A 13265-nucleotide genomic window follows, 5' to 3' on the forward strand; every position below is an offset into this window, starting at 1 on the left:
AGTAACTCGACTATTTGATTAGAGAAAATAAATAGTTTGTACAAATACCAATATAAAATATGTTTTCAGTCAGTGAATTACTAAAGTAAGTCATGAAGCAGAGTTAGTGCAAGAGTGAGATAACAAGTGAGCAAGCTACAGCAATTCACTGACTGATTTAAATACAACTTTCATAAAGAAACTGGCGCCTTGATTCTTCATTGAAAGCACAATAACTGTTACTGTTTTTAAAATTTAAATGAAATAAACTGTTTGATTGTACAAACTATTTAAAGTATTTTTGAACAGGTTTTTTCTATATAGATTTTGAAGTTTTAACACATTGGAAAAAAAGAAGGATTTGCAATATATATTTATAGAAAAAGAGAAAACATTTTAATTAAATATATTTTGTGCATTATTATTGTTGTCACTATCATACAAACTTGTTTTGTTTCATATCAACATAAAAGTCATCAAACATACAAAATAAATAATGATTAATATGATGCAATAACACATTTAGTTGTATATTTTTTTTATAATGCGGCCGTTCGTTCGTCTGTCCATTCACATGTTGTTGTTTTTTCTTAATAAATTTAAAACAATTGAAGGCTTTCTGTTCATACACTTTCCAAATTAAAAAGGTAAAACAAAAATGCTTAATTGCAAAGTATACGTCAAATATTTGCCAAGTATATGTCAAATAGTTGCAAAATATACGTCAAATAGTTGCCAAGTATACGTCAAATAGTTGCAAAGTATACGTCAAATACTTTAATAGTTGCAAAGTATATGTCAAATAGTTGCAAAGTATACGTCAAATAGTTGCAAAGTATATGTCAAATAGTTGCAAAGTATATGTCAAATAGTTGCAAAGTATACGTCAAATAGTTGCAAAGTATATGTTAAATAGTTGCAAAGTATATGCCAAATCAGTAAACAAATTATTAAAAAATTTATACTTGATCTGAATTTCCTGAAATCTTTAATCTTAAAAAACTTGTTTCAAAAATTGTAAAATTTACAAAAAAATAATCCAATCATATAAATGTGTGATACTGCATCATATAAATGTGTGATACTGCATCATATAAATGTGTGATACTGCATCATATAAATGTGTGATACTGCATCATATAAATGTGTGATACTGCATCATATAAATGTGTGATACTGCATCATATAAATGTGTGTTACTGCATCATATAAATGTGTGATACTGCATCATATAAATTAATTGGAATTCATCAAAACAAATACATTCAAACCATACTATAATAATTACATAAGTAAATCATTTCATCAATTCGTGATAATCTAACATTTCCTAAGATAAGGCCAATGTTAAGAGATTTTTGTTTCACAATACTTGCCAATACAAAACTGAAATCATTCGCATTTTTCGAACCACATTACATTATATTCATGTATGTAAAAAGTATGTATTAAGGAACATTATATACAGCTCCTTTGGCTATTTGATAAAAGTATGAAAACATCCCATAGGCAAAACATGTGTACCCTTTTTGCAGTCACATTAAAAGCTTTATATGTTTAATGTTTAGCCACACCAAACATTCTTTTCAAATAACAGTGAAACAAGAAATAAATTAACAGTGGCCTTAATGGTAACTTTTCATAATTCATAGACACTCAACAATAATTAACAGTATATGGTATGAAAATAGACTCCTATTATTCAATAAGGTTTCAATGTTGTTAACTTGACAATCAATTAATTGAAAGTTTAAGTGTCCGTTTGTTCTCATGGAATGGCCAATTTTCTTCACTGAAAGGAAAAAAACATCATTTTCAAAACATTACAACTATAACATCGAACTCAAATTCTGAATAAGGCATTTGACCACCAATAAGTGAAATACAATTTGGAATTTACATTTTCTAAAGTTAATTGACATTCTATTACTCAACAAATAAAACTGCCATAAATTATTAATATTAATTATTATATATGGGGTTGCCAGGCATCAATGAATATAAAACGAACGGGACTATAGCTTATATATGGGTTCAATGCCTTAACGGAGAGTGCCATGACTGCCCAATATCTGAGTTCAATAGTTCCAGTGAAAAATGCAAATACATGTAGAGACGTTCAAAGGTATATTTGAGAAATGATTGAAACGACTACTAGTCAATGTTTAACACAAATTATCTAAATATGAAAAAGGAAGTACCTTAAAATGGTTTTTTATCAACCAAACATGTCTTATTAATTATTATATCAATACCATCACACCAACCCAGACTCAATGAACATCACTTAAACAGACTTGGTAGCTGACCTCTACAAGAACACCAACCCTGACCCAATGAACATCCCTTAAACAGACTTGGCAGCTGACCTCTACAACAGCACCAACCCTGACCCAATGAACATCACTTAAACAGACTTGGTAGCTGACCTCTACAACAGCACCAACCCTGACCCAATGAACATCCCTTAAACAGACTTGGCAGCTGACCTCTACAACAGCACCAACCCTGACCCAATGAACATCACTTAAACAGACTTGGTAGATGACCTCTACAACAGCACCAACCCTGACCCAATGAACATCACTTAAACAGACTTGGTAGCTGACCTCTACAACAGCACCAACCCTGACCCAATGAACATCACTTAAACAGACTTGGTAGATCACCTCTACAACAGCTGGCTTAAAAGCATTAATGTCCATACTATCGCGCAAATCAGGTACAAGGCATGTGCCAATGATAAAAAGAAACGATTTCTATAACTGTTATCCATATATTAAGTATTTATTCAAAGATATCCAGTCTATTTTGACCCCATATGTCAGAACTAGATACAGGAACGATGAATTACATGTCAGCGAACAATGGGAATTCACAATTAGGTGAACTTAAAATATTAAAATCAAATGCCAATACTACTCTGCAACAACAACAACAAACCCGAAATTTCAGAATCATAAAACACCGACATCAGCAGCTTAACCAAAACGGGAAATCACCACTATAGCATCCTTCTTATCATGTACATCAAGCACAAAATACAACCCAATTATATCACCATTAAGATCACCATAACATCATAAATGGCAATTGAAGCAGAACCAGATCATCATTATCATCATCATCGTTTCATCATTATCAATCATCATCATCAATCATTCATCATCATCCATCATCATCATCATCATCATCATGGATTTGACCGAAGAACATGAGATCATTAACACAATTTATTTCTTATCAACATCGGATATTGTTTCTACTACTGATAATTCCTGAAACACAACCAAGCGGGCCAAAGTGACATGGTAAGCAGGGAACCCGACCAATGAATAAATGAGCGAATAAATAAATGAATTAATCAATCAATCAAGAAATCAATAAAGTAATTAAACTAAAATAAAAACTTCATACACAAGAGCACCGTGCGCCCCGTGGCACGAACGTCAACGCTTGTCTATTATTGTTCAGTAAATAAGGGGCATAGCCAGCCTCTTATTAAAGCAAGAGTTATTAGACTTGCTTCACATGGGCACATTCTCACTGCTAAAATGTGTAGAAAGTTGCATGTGGATATCTTGAATGGTTATTACGTAATGGCCAAGATAGTGTTTGCATTAACAAGAATACACACAATCGATGGGAAAAACAAGCATTAACTAATTAAATAAATACATGAAGGAACGAGTGTTTGAATTAATATCTGAATGAATGACTTAATAAATAACTGAAATTATATTACCATTAAGATCACCATGACATTACCATCCATGACAACATCAGCAAAGCAATTATAAACTACATCATCACCAAAGAGTCATCATCATTAATTGCAATTTAATTATAACCACATCATCATCATCATCATCACCATCAACAGCAGCATGATAATCATCATCGGCATCACCCCCATCAACAGCAGCAACATGATGATGATGATAATCATCAACACCAACAACAACAGCAGCAGCATGATCATCATCATCATCTAGAGAATGCAAATGATTCACCAAAGAACGCAAGCTCATGAAACACTATGCATTCCTCATCGCCATCAGCAAAAGATTTTCCCAAAGAACAGAGGATTAATATTGATCACTATTCAAATCATATCACCGTCAGCAAAAGATTGACCAAACAACACGAGATCTTAAACACTTCGTTTCTTATCATGATCAGCAAAATATTTTTTCTAAAGATCTCGTGACCATTAACACTTCATTTTTCATAGTCAGCAGCAAAAGACTTAACGAAGCACACACAAAATCATGAAATTGTTTCCACAACTGACGACATACAACAAACCGTGACAAAGTGACAAGGTTTGCAAGGAACCCGATCACATGCATGAGGGAAAGAAAAATGAATAAAGGAAATTCAATCACTACAGTGAAAATAAAATTAATAGGTAACTACATAAGAGTGCCTAGTCCGGAGTTCTTTCCCCTAACACTATCATTATACTGTATGCATCGTCATCATCATCATCATCATCATCATCATCAGCAGCAGCAGCAGCAGCAGCAGCAGCAGCAGCATCACCATCAACAATTTTGTTTAGCAACGGTCTACACTTACCCGACTTTCTAGATGCAAAACGATCCGTTCCTCGACACCATAGTTGCCAAATGGGAGTCCACCGGCAGTCGAAAGGGTCGGGTCCGCCAACAAACAATCCGCCCGTCAGTGGAACGGACCGAGTAGACGGTCTTTTGGCTTGTCCGGACACTGAAATTATCAAACATTTAATATTGTATTTTAGTCTACTGTACATGTTAAATTTTCTTCTTACACAGTTGCAGGCGCGTAGCTGCCTTTACGCGAGTACGCGGCTGAATACACAGGATTCTGACCAAAATAATCGGCCAAAGTTGAAGTATGCGTACTTGACTACATGATCCCGAAACTCCCCTAATACAATTATGAATCCACATTAACAGGGGGCCAGCTGCGCCCCTGAGTGGTATTTTACTTTTTCGCTGTATCATTGGTATTCAAATTACAGTGCTATTTTAAATACGCGATATTTTTATCAATTAGTTTTCACATCAATGACTCATGTTTTGTTGAATTCATACCATGGTCGCCCGTTGATGGGAGCACCACTTCCGGATGCAGAGGGAGTCATTTCCGGTTGCAGGGGCATCACTTCCGGTTGCAAGCATCATCATAATATCCGGTTGCATGGAGCGACACTTCCGGTACAGTGGACGCTGAAAACCAATGCGTTTACATTTGTTTCATTATAGAGTTTATATAATATATCATAATAAATACAAATAAAATGTAAAACAGATTATATAAATCGTGAATAATTCGCATTGCTTAGATCTTATATTGCTTTCACTTTATATTTCATAAACATTTCAAACTGTAAGTCATTTACTAACAATATTCTAAATTGTATCATTAATCTCATACAAACGAAGCCCCCTACAATTACCCAAAAATGTCTGCACTAATGTGCAAGGTAATATTTTCAATATACACGAAAATGGAATAAACATTTTCAGCTACCATGGTTCGGTAACAGCAATTTTGGGAAAGATGCTGGCGCCTTTAGCATTTTCACTGTAAAATTGCTTATACCAGCAAAAAATGCCTATCTGACTTTCGTGTATTTTCTTAACTATTTTTTTTTTATAATTTTACAAAAAATAAAACGATTTTTTTATTTCATAAATGGTCATAAGAGTTTTAAACATAAAATACTTCTTTCGTATGAGATCAATGTGTTTGTGTTTAATTTTTCATTTATACAAGTTTCATTTAAAATTAAGTTTTCCCCATGAAATTTTGATTCATATGTTTATGTAAAGCTTATAAAATATAAAGTGACCTTTAAAGTTTAAACATTCGTTTTTCGCTAAGCATTTTTCACGAAACACATGCGAATGTCAAGCAGATTTGTCTTCGAACATTTTACTACCAAAAAGTATTAAAAAATAAAACTTATCTTTCGTTGGTATTCTTGTCGACGTCCGCTGGCACAGGTGTGGAGGGGTGTGGCAGTACGTAATGAGGCCGGGTGGAGAGACGTGAGGTACTATGGTAACGCCTTACATGTGATAACGGAGGACCGGGCGTGGACCAGGCGATGGCCATGGTGACGTTACTTAGGTGATTATGTTCAATCCGGTGAGGAGGCGTCGGCGACTATTTTGTCATGGTGGTGCAATGGACGTTCATCAGTTTAAGGCAACTGTTCATAATCTGAAGACCAAATTTTGCCGTTACTGACGTAAGCGTTTAAAAAAATAGATATTTAATAGTGATTTTGGACGTAATAGAGCATACAGACTTGAAACATTTGCAAAACTATACAGCTGGCGTACTTGGTGTTTTGCTATTTTAGAACAGTCGGATAATGTTTCCGAGTTGAGTGAAATATTTGTATAGCAACGTTAACAACAAGAAAAACACACGACCGATAAAACAAAGCATTAAATCGACAAGCAAAATGGAAATAAACACTGTACATACCTACAAACAGATCAAGTTTATCCAAATGTCCAGCACTTTGTGTAGCTTCCCGCCTTCTACTGAGTAACAAATGTCAATGCAAATGCAGATCTCACTCCAATACACAATCATGTGTACACATTCCCCCGGGCTAGAAGGTATTGTTCGATTACAATAGAATCATTTCACGGTCTGTTTTATGCCAATAGTTTGTTCTGTCCTGACGGGGCGTAACTGATATACAATTTTTGTTTGTTCTGTCCTGGCGGGGCGTAACTGATGTATACTGTTCTAATTTGTGCTGTCAAGTGGGGCGTAGTTGAAATATACTTATAGTTGAATCTAACATCATACACATTTGATTAGATATGTATTTATGCATTATTTATTTCCTACTTTTTGTATAGAATGTTTAATATCTGCAATGTGCAATGTGGACCATTTGCTTCAATGTCTGTGAAAGGTTTAATTCTGTATTGCACATGATTTTATAGCAGAAATTATATCCGCTTAGCGCCCCCCCCCCCCCCCCAATGAACTAACTGAACCTATTCCCAGCGATGGCATTAGGATGTATAGTATATCAATGTACATGACAATATAATATCCGGATATATGGATGCCCAATTAGTGACCACAGACGGGTCCAGGGTTTGGTGTAGGTGGGTTGAGGGCGAGGACATCAGAAAGTTGTCCAAGTCAACTTTTCATGTAAACGTGGTAGAAAAAAAAATACACGAAAAAGCTTCGTCTTAGATTAAAATTAGCCGAACGTTTTGGAAATTGTACATGAACCAGCCATCTCAATTTTACGGCTGAAATGTTTCGGTCTCCGGCGCTTTGGCACATGTAAGGTGCACAACCAAATTACAACCACTCTTACATCAAAACATGGAACCGCCTCTGCCTCGTGAAACTATCTTATCTATGAGATGAAATTACTGTCATTATTGGTGGTGGTAGTGGTAGTGGTAGTGGTAATTAGTTATACCGTACATCATATCTCGGAACCGTCCCTGCTTCTTTATGTTAATGGATATCTACGAGATGATATTATGATTATTAGTTACGGTATAAATTCGGCTTCTTACGTTGATACCATTTGCAAGAAGGTTGCACCGCAGGTGGTAATGGTGGTACGGGTCTCACTTCATGCACATTCTCTTATTTTCACAAAAAGCACCCAAGAGCCACAAGACTTGGTTTGTTGAATAGTCTGGAACAAATAAGCACAGCAATAAAGTCATAATTTTATTGTCAAAAGACTTTTCCGTTGAAATGCCAAAAAAATCAATAAAAACAGGATTTCAATAAATCTTCGATACAGTATCGCTTCATATCACATGCTTACCTACATATTCTTCCAACATATGTCAGCGAAATACCAGTCCTCATCGCGCTTGTTAGTGTTGGGCGGCGGCGGCGGCGGATTCCGTGGCGAGGGTACCCCCCCCCCCTCCCCAAAAAACAACACACCTTTCGGTACGCCGGATTCCAGCCGACTTTGGCGGGTTCCGGATGCCGAGATAAGTACGCCGGAGTCAAACTGCATAAGAAAACCAGCAAACATAAATAACAGTATTCTAGTTAATCGAGCGCCACTCTTTCTGAGCCTGAATGCAAACGTATTGTGCGCGGGAGGGGGAGCCCCGACCCTGACGGGGCATCATTCGAGTATTCCGACAGTTCGAATCGCAACGCTAAATCAATGGATCTCCCCTGGCCATGTCGATTATAACATATAGAAGTGAAATTTTATAACACTGGAATAGCGAAAATTATGCAAAACTATACCTCATTTTGAACAAATCATTTAAATCAATTTGATTAAGGCTAAAATAAGAGAGAAACAACGTCTGTGTTTCACGTGACCCATGACTGTTATTGCTTCAATTTCACAGCTGTATGTAGCCATAGTGCCAGAGATGTCAAATATCAACTAAAATTGGGACGCTTTACTTTAGCAAATACCAGTTCAAATTCAAACAAGCATTTTCAGTGAAAATATATCCCCCGCCAACGATGGCTTGTTTGTGTTTGTTGGCTTGTTTGTGCTTGAAGGTTAAAAAAAATCTCAGAAAGAATAAGATAAGCACATTGGTTTTACTGAGAAACGGCTGCAAGCAATGATTTTTTTTTAATAAATCAAGGGCAATAACTCTAAGGAAAATTGACCAATCCAAAAGTAAAATAGACAGGCATCATCACTTTATGTTGGTTCTTATTTATTCCAAGTGTCATGAAATTCTACGAGCTAGTTGCATAGAAAAGGCTGCAAACATGGATCTTTTAATAAATCAAGGGCAAATAACTCGTATAGAAATTACACAATCCAAAATATAAATAAACAGGCATCATCGCAGTATGTTGGTTCATATTTATTTCAAGTTTCAAGAATTTCTACCTACTAGTTACTGAGAAATGGCTGTAAATGAGAGTTTTTCAAAAAATCAAGGGCAATAACTATAAGTACAATTGACCAATCCAAAAAATGAACAGGCATCATCCCAGTATAGTAATTCATATTTATTTTAAGTTTCATGAAATTCTGCCAGCTAGTGACTGAGAAATGGCTGTGAATGTGCATTTAAAAAAAAATCAAGGGCAATAACTCCAAGGACAATTGACCAATCGAATTATTTTTTTTGGACGGGCATCATTCCAGTATAGTGGTTCATATTTATTTTAAGTTTCATGAAATTATACCGGCTAGTTACTGAGAAAACGCAGGTGACGGACGGACGGACGGAAGGAAAGACGGACGGACGGACGGACGGACAACGCCATTTCAATATCCCCCTCCCTATTTCATAGGCGGGGGATAAAAACGGTATTCCGGATTCCAAAGCCGGGATGGTGTCGCCCTTATTTGTATAATCTTTACATTCTGCGTAAACAAACACACGAGAAGTTGTGCCAAGGCCAAGGGAATGTATCGATGTAAGCATATCATACATATTAAACACGATTACTTCCCTTCAACTGTAAAAATACTATTAATTTGCGTTATTTTTAAGAGTGATCGATCGTGGTTTAAAGGAATAATTATATAAATCATTTAAATTTAAACTTAAAGAAGTATTGCGTTTGAACAGAATAACATTTTCTCCAAAAATTGTGCTAAAGAATGCATGGTATTCACACAATAATATAATAATACATTTCACAAAAACGTTCGTTCCTTAGTCTGCATGCTAGTCTCAAATAAAACATCAAAGTTTAAAAATGCTATATGATGTTAAAAAGGTGGCAACGTCCTACCACTTAGCTTTTTTTTTTTTTTAAATGAGAACTATCGCTTATATTACTTGTACATCGAAGTAAATTTTGTTTCAAACAATCAAATCATGCCTAAAAAGGTAATACTAACATCACTATCTTCTTAAAATATTCATACTGTTACATGCGTCAAGTCATGCATAGGAACATTAAAAAGCATACATGACATTTTCGGTCAAACATGTGTGCCCAACTTCGTCTTAAGACTGAATCATTGAGTATCAGCCCAACAAGTGGGCTCAACTTCGTCTTAAGACTTTATCATTGAGTAACACCCCAACATCGTCTTAAGACTTTATCATTTAGTAACAGCCCAAAAAATGCGCCCAACTTCGTCTAAGATTTAATCATGGAGTAGCAGCCCAACAAATGCGCCCAACTTCGTCTAAAGACTTCATCATTGAGTAACAGCCCAGCAAGTGCGCCCAACACCATCTTAAGACTTAATCATTGAGTAACAGCCCAGCAAGTGCGCCCAACACCATCTAAAGACTTAATCATTGAGTAACAGCCCAACAAGTGCGCCCAACATCGTCTTAATCATTGAACAGCACTGGTTAAGGTATCTCTGAGATAGGGCATAAGTTTGGTACAACAATATTCATTTTACCTCGGTGTAGTGCCGTAACAAGTGTTAACCATAACACCAGGCGTAAGCCCATAACAACACGTGTGACATGGACATAACTATGGTGTAAGAACGTAGTTGCACCCGGTTACGTGCATCGGATTCTGATTTGTGGAGGTTTTCGCAGTAAAATTGACAAGACCTAGTCTGCCAGTCAAAGCCAGCCGATTGATACCAAATCAGTGTCCAAATTGGGCTTATCAGTGGCTCGTTGCAATCTGCCATGACCTCCAACAATCTGCACTTATCAACACTAGTATACTAGATTGTTTTCTGTGTATTTATTTTCTTAAACTAAGTTTTTACACGTGAAAGGTGTAACCAAGTGCTGTATCTCATGCAACATCGCCGTAACACTCTTTAACCAGACAGTCTAATGCCGATTATAAGACATTTTATGGAAATGTTTTTCTGGATATCTTTTTCAAACGCAGTTTACGCAAACAACATGGTTACGCAGTGAAATATACACTCTTAATGGTATATGTACAGTCACACGTTGACGTTAAATAGAACCTTATATATAGCGTATGGAAAATCATAAATCACGTCAACACGTCGGCAGACGCCCTAAAAGGCATCGCAAATTCTACAGCATTAATAAATTAGGCGAATGCATTTATAAAACGTATTGAGCGTATACTTATCACATGTCTAACCTGAAAGTATAGCTTACTTATATATAACTTATGACAGCGTATCAAATCGTATGACCAGCGTTCCTGACCTATATCTACGTACGAGTACCTTGCCGACAGTCAAGTGACGTTATGCATACATAAAGCGCATATCTCTACAGTACGCATTCATACAGTAGTCAGCGAGCTATCTACATGAACATGGCACCCAAGAATACAGCACCCAAGAAACCTGCCAGGAGCTGAGGTAGAGTCAAGCAGAACCCATCTAAACCATCATCGTCCATAGCCGCCGATTCACCTGCTCATGATTTCCCAGCTGCGCCCCATACCGGCCGCTCGAGGTCACCACTCTTTCCTCCTCCTAGTGATGGTTATCGTGCCTCTTTTGACTTCTTCTCCTCCTCATCCTTTTAGCACGAAGCCGACTAATGTTGGAGAACGACTAGTTTGTATTCTTGTCGAAGCATCTAAGGATCATCCATCTCTGATGCAAGGGGAAGAGGGTCCTCCATCTTCTCTGATGCCAGGGGAAGAGGGTCCTCCGTCTTCTCTGATGCCAGGGGAAGAGGGTCCTCCGTCTTCTCTGATGCCAGGGGAAGAGGGTCCCCCATCTTCTCTGATGCCAGGGGAAGAGGGTCCCCCATCTTCTCTGATGCCAGGGGAAGAGGGTCCTCCATCTTCTCCGATGACGGGTGGAGAAAAGATGGCGAGGTACTCTGAATATATCGATATGCGTTGCAGTTATGAGTTGGAAGTAAGTTACCCAGGTTAACAATAATTTAGCTGTACGGTACGCCTTCATGTCAACGTATCTCGACGTATAAATAGCATACCTCTAGCGTATTTAACGCATGTTTAGAGTATACCAAACTTATGAAGACGCCGATTTCGACCACTGCGTACAACAACGTTTGTCAGCTTATACACGCGTTCTTATAACTAGAAACATACCCTTACATTATGTCAACGTACACCAGCGTGTTGGTGAAACTTATGCGTCCGGCAATTGTTACTTCTATACGTTCTAATGTGACTGCACCAGAAGCCTTACGACCTTTACTGCAACAGGCGTTTAGTTTAATCATATTTTATTGCTCTTTTGTAAACAGTTTAAATTACATGCACTTTACATGTACACTTACAATCAAATAAAACAAAAAGAACAAATGGGCTGGGCTACAATTTATTATTGGAATCATTGTCTTGAATTTGTCTCTACTCCGTTGATATTTTATTCACGTTCGAGTATAAAAAATAATTATAAAACACGTATACATGTATCTATTTTCTTACCAACACTCTTGCATTCTATTTGGAGTTGCATCATCTTTTGATATAATTCGGATAGAAAAAACAACAACTAAACAATATTTGATTTACGCCAAAAAATCTTTCCATGCTATTCAATATAATCCTTCAAAAAACCCTGTTTGTATGTGTATATTTTCACATTGCAGTAGAAATCACTTTTCATGTCTCAACTTTGAAAAAACTCTTGTAATTAATACAATATTATCAGATTCATTTAGAATGTAGTTTTACCTTCCACCGTTTTAAGAGTAGTAATAAAAGAGGGAAAGCATTTTAGTGTTTATTATACTTTCTTTAGAAATTATCTTAATGCAATTCCTTTAGAGAGTCGACATATACAATAATTTACCTTGTAGAAAAAATATACTTTTACGTGTTATCAAATTTAAACATGTATTTAGCAAGTTAACAAAGTCATTGGTAATATCAAGGAAATTTAATCAGAACCACATCGCATACTTTTTTCGTATAATGACGATAAATAAAATAATAATAATAATAATAATAATAACTAGAGCTGTCACAGGAGTGACGAATACCCCCAAATGCCGCCTGGACACAGGAATGGCAAACCATTCCTTTGAAAAGAGGCCATAACTCCAAGGTTACTGCACACTGCATCATCTTTTATCATGCATGCATTGTTTTATTTAAATCTATTGAGTAATTTAGAAGTTACACTGCTGACAAGAAAAACTAGCCTTTCATGAGTTATCGTCCGGAAACCGTTTTTCTATTTTTAGTAACAGTGACCTTGACCTTGGCCCCACCAGCCCCAATATCGAACTTAACCTGTATCTTCTGATGTTACACCTGTGTACCAAAAATTGTTCAAATCTGTCTAGCCTTTTATGAGTTATCGTCTGGAAACCGTTTTTCTATTTTTAGTAACAGTGACCTTGACCTTGGCCCCACCAGCCCCAATATCGAACTTGACCTGTATCTTCTGATGTTACACCTGT

The 13265-nt window shown here is 36.4% G+C and overlaps 1 long non-coding RNA gene across 1 annotated transcript; it reads right to left on the minus strand.

The window, feature by feature from the left end:
* Window positions 1-1022: 1022 nt before the first annotated feature.
* LOC128229807 (uncharacterized) lies at window positions 1023-5214 on the minus strand. Its single transcript, XR_008260133.1, has 3 exons — window positions 5061-5214; window positions 4561-4710; window positions 1023-1771 (listed from the first exon to the last, which is right to left on the minus strand). It is a non-coding gene; the product is annotated as an uncharacterized LOC128229807 (long non-coding RNA).
* Window positions 5215-13265: the final 8051 nt, after the last annotated feature.

Source organism: Mya arenaria, chromosome 4 (genome assembly GCF_026914265.1).
Source record: "Mya arenaria isolate MELC-2E11 chromosome 4, ASM2691426v1".
Taxonomy (NCBI): Eukaryota; Metazoa; Mollusca; class Bivalvia; order Myida; family Myidae; genus Mya; species Mya arenaria.